Below are 4,885 nucleotides of genomic sequence, written 5' to 3'. Positions count from 1 at the left end.
TAAATTTATCTGGGGTGGTGCTCAACAAGATTCTTTCGATGTGCTGCGAAAAACTCTGACGACCGACCCTGTGCGTGATCTGTATGATGAGAGAGCACCTACAGAACTACACACAGATGCCAGTGGATATGGGATCGGTGCTGTTCTGGTGCAAAATTTCGGATGGAAAAGAGAAGGTTATAGCCAATGCTTCTAGGACACTTACAAAAGCCGAGAGAAGGTACTCAACTACAGAAAGAGAATATCTTGCAGCGATCTGGGCCATGTACAGATTTCGACCGTATCTCTATGGAAGGCCATTCAACAGTTGCTACTGACCATCATTCACTTTGTCGGTTGACAGGTCTTAAGGATCCAACAGGACGACTCGCCAGGTGGTCACTACGTCTTCAAGAGTATGACATTACCATAGTGTACAAAAGTGGAAAAAAACGCCAAGATGCCGACTGTCTCTCAACAAACCCTGTGCAAGACCATCAAGACTTTGATGAAGATAGTGACTATCTCGCTGCACTTTAGGATCTCTCTGCTGAGCAGAAGGACGCCAAGATATCTCAAATTATGTTTGCCTTAAATCGGTCAGAGGATGTGAAAGGACAATTTGAAGTTAATGGATTACTTTGCAAGAAAAACTTTCATCCGTTTGGAAAGAGGTGGCTACCAGTGATTCCTAAACACATACGCTTAGATGTTATACAGAAATTCCATGACACACCTGAGGCCGGATATTTAGGATTTATTAAGACGTACGATAGAATCCGCAAGATTTTTTCTGGCCAGGTTTATTTAGGAGTGTCCGTCACTATTTGTCGCACTGTCGAGAGTGCCAGAGGAGAAAGGCAGTTCCTCAGAAATAACCTGGCCGACTCATACCAATTCCACCAGCTGAAACGCCTTTCCAGCGTGTTGGGACTGACCTCGGACGATTTCCAACGTCTGCTAGTGGCGATAGATGGACTATTGTTTGCACTGATTATCTAACACGCTATGCCATTACAAAAGCCGTGAAAGCAGCCGAAGCATTCAAGGTAGCCAAATTCATCGTGGAAGACATTGTATTAAAACACGGTGCGCCAAGGTCGTTAATTACGGATCGAGGGAAAGTTTTTCAATCGAATCTTGTGACAGAGGTAAACCGTAGGTGCAACATTACTCGTCACATGACGACTGCCTACCATCCGCAAACTAACGGGCTTACTGAAAGCCTTGATAAGACCTTGGCCGACATGCTATCAGTGTTCGTCAATGCTGAGCAGAGTAACTGGGATGAGGTGCCACCTTTCGTGACGTTTGCCTACAACGCCGCCAAACAAGACACCTCAGGATTTACGCCATTTTTCCTGGTGCATGGGCGTGAGGCGACGACGACGATGGACACTGTTTTCCGTTACATCCCGATGACGTGGACGACGACTAAGTCGGCCAGGTGTTAAGCAGAACTGAGGGTGCTCGACTCCGCACGCTGCAGGCTCAAGAAAACGATCGCCGAAGGTATGATGCGAGCCACCGCCCTGTTGTCTACCAGCCTGGTGACCTCGTCTGGATCTTCAATCCTGTTCGGAAGGTTGGTCTCTCTGAGAAGCTCCTCAGGCACTATTTTGGATCTTATAAGGTTGTAAAACAGTTGTCTGATGTTACTTATGAAGTTGAAGATTTCCACCCCGATACAAGACAGGAAAGATCAGAGATACGGTCCACGTCCTTCGAATGAAGCCCTATAAGGATCCTACAACCCAGGGTACATTCGAAGCTCCAGAGACAGGCAACAAGCGGAAAGGTGACGAAGAGCGTAGTGTAGCGTAGTCCTAAGAAGATCACCGCCAGGGCGAACATCAGTCATCGGGAGATGGAGTATGCAGGGCCGATGACTCGCTCCATTACTAGGAGGATGTAACACCGAGACGCTGTTCTCTTCTTAAGGAGGGAGAAATCTCGCAGAAGAAGCTGAGTAGCGCAGCCACCGTGGTGTAGTGGTTATGATACCAGACTGTTGCATGGAGGGTCGTGAGCTCAAAACTCACCTGCACTGTAAGCTTTTAATTTCTGTTTTCGGTTCGAGTGCATTCTAGAAGTATCCACAAATGTCAGGAATCATTGTACTTGAATGTTCTGTAACTATATATACACCGTATGTGTTCTGACCGGAGGCAAGTGCTGAATAAACCTTCGTTAAGTGATAGTGTTCGTCATTACACCTCCTTCTATTTGACAATATATATGTATGTACGATAACTATCTGTACAATACTGTGTCATTATTAATCGTTATGTGAGCATAGTGTTCTGTATTCTGGTCAATAACTCACATAGATCACCTCCGTTTTGCTCCCTTGTAATGGTATGCAGAGCGTTTCCAAACTTATGGAGGGTGGTGTACCTATCTCTCCCTAGTGAAGGGACACTTGTTTCATGTATTCGGCTACTAGGTGGAGCGATTCATGTTTTATCACGGAAACCAACGCATTAAAAGTGTGAGGATTGTAAGCACACAGAACGAAAAAAACTAGTCACCGCCCCCCCCCCCTCCACCCCCAGCCTTCACCCGAAGAGTACACGCTAATAACCTGTAACACAGTCTCCAGCCTCGATAATGATTTCATTTCGGCGAGGAAGAGGCTCCACAAGTTTCTTCGCATGTACGCTAAATCCAGCTGAAGACACACATTGGTGAATGGCAGGGCTGTTGATTGCTACGTTCCACTTGCTGTTGTAAATAGTGGCAGACATTTTCTATTGGATTGACATTGGGTGATTTGGCAGGCCAGTCGAACTGTCGAGCTGCAGTAGGGTGCCTGAGCGCTCGTCAAACTAGGAATAAAAGCTTGCAGTTCCGTACTGCAAGATGAGAGTGTCCAGCATACTCACCATGAAGATGCAGTGCCACCAACGATATTGAAAGTAACGTTCTCATTCATGTTTACGGTAAACTGAGTCAATGGACCCAAGTAACGGTACAAAGAACACTCGCAAAATATTAGAGAACCACATCCAAACTCAGCTGTCCCACCCATACACATTACCGGGTAAATACCTCGTAAAGCTGTCAGGGTATTAGAAAAACTGCTAGTCAGCGAACGACATTACGCACCTCCAGTCAGTTACTGTCCAGTTTCTGCGTTGTTTGCCCCACTGAAGACGAGCAGATTATGTACCTTGATCAGCGATGACCGTCTGCGAAGGACCGATTCCAAATATCCATGGCAATCACTCCCCTTCGTAATGTTAGCTCAGAAACTGCACTGCGCTACACAATTAAACCGTCACTTTTTCGAAACCCTGTAATTGTCTCTTATCGCGCAGAAAAAATTTGAAATTTGGCTCAAAATTGCCTACAACCTTCCTCTGTAACGGCGCAAAAGCGTGGAACTCTCCGATGTTACCCTCGGGCACGGCGACGCTTCAAAAACCAAGTTGTAAACACATGCGTAAAAATGACCACAACTCAGAAATTCGTGTGTGCTGTAAGGGAGGTAGTGATGTCACATTGGCACCAAATTTCAACACAATTCAGCTCAACGCGACCGTGGATGTGTCACATGATGGGAAGATCATCGGTGAAAACACACCTTCACTTGGGGCGTTGATTCCCGGAATGGAATGGTTCAGAATGGCGTGGACAGCCAAGATGCTCTTAAGTGTTCCGGCCAGAACATCTACAGCCAGTGTGCATCACATGACAGAAAATGCCCTGAACATTTACGTCTCACTGCACTTAGGCGAGAATATGTTTACAAGGGTCTTCCCCCAAGCCACCTGGTACAGCAGGCCGCTTATACGCTAGCGCGGTGTCGATATCGTCGCCAACCAGCGTAACTACACCGCAGAGTCCACTCCCGAGACGTGCACTTCCTTTTAGCACCAATCAAAGAGATAATCAGAACAGCCACACCAATGCAAACTACTAAATAGCGTTCCACGGCCAAAGGCGTACTAAAATCGAACGTACACACGTTAAAGTCTCTGTACAGGTACCAAGGCCCAGGTCAATCGATTTACCCCAACCCACACCACCCTAATCCAATGCCTGTGACCAAACTTCCAACTTATCTAGTATTACAACAGGCAACCCATGTTCATCTTAATGTCCGCAAGCCACATGTGATATACCAAGAGGAACTGAAGAATATTGTAACAGTAATGCATCAAATCACGATGGCACTTCAATTGTCGAACAAATAAAAGACGCAGCACCGATCGACATGTTCGATACCAGACATATGCTAGAAAATGTAATGAGTCCTGATATCGGTAGTCATCGATTACCACTCAAAACGTCGCTAGACAAGACTTTTAAAACAGTGAATGTTTGTAAACAGCAGAACATAGAAGGTAATCTTGTGAATAACTCCCACGGATCGTTCTGTATGTCTGGGGAACGCTCATTATATTCGAACTAATTAGGAAGCTTTTCAGATGGAACTCTCCCAGAACCGTTATTTTGTAATTTCTAGGAGTGCTACATGACTACAACCAAATCTTAAAATTCACTTATGAAGTTATGAGCTAGTATGATGGAATGGACAAGATGGCAAAGGTGGCTTCGCTTGTTCGATAAGCTCTGCTATTCCTTTCCAGCGAGTATAGAAAATTGTCCGAGAGATATTTACGCTATTACTGAATTCTGCACCGCCTCAACCTTCTAGCTATGGAGACCACAGTAGTACTTGAGACAACTTGTTTAAGCAAATTCCATCTCCCTGTATACAGGGTGGTCCATTCATCGTGACCGGGCCAAATATCTCACGAAATAAGCGTCAAACGAAAAATTCAAAGAACGAAACTTGTCTAGCTTGAGGGGGGAAACCAGATGGCGCTATGGTTGGCCCGCTAGATGGCGCTGCCATAGGCCAAACGGATATCAACTGCGTTCTTTTAAATAGGAACCC

This window comes from Schistocerca americana, chromosome 2 (assembly GCF_021461395.2).
Source record: "Schistocerca americana isolate TAMUIC-IGC-003095 chromosome 2, iqSchAmer2.1, whole genome shotgun sequence".
In the NCBI taxonomy this organism is placed as follows: Eukaryota; Metazoa; Arthropoda; class Insecta; order Orthoptera; family Acrididae; genus Schistocerca; species Schistocerca americana.
The sequence above is the reverse complement of the archived record's forward strand: the minus strand, read 5'-3'. Positions refer to the sequence as shown.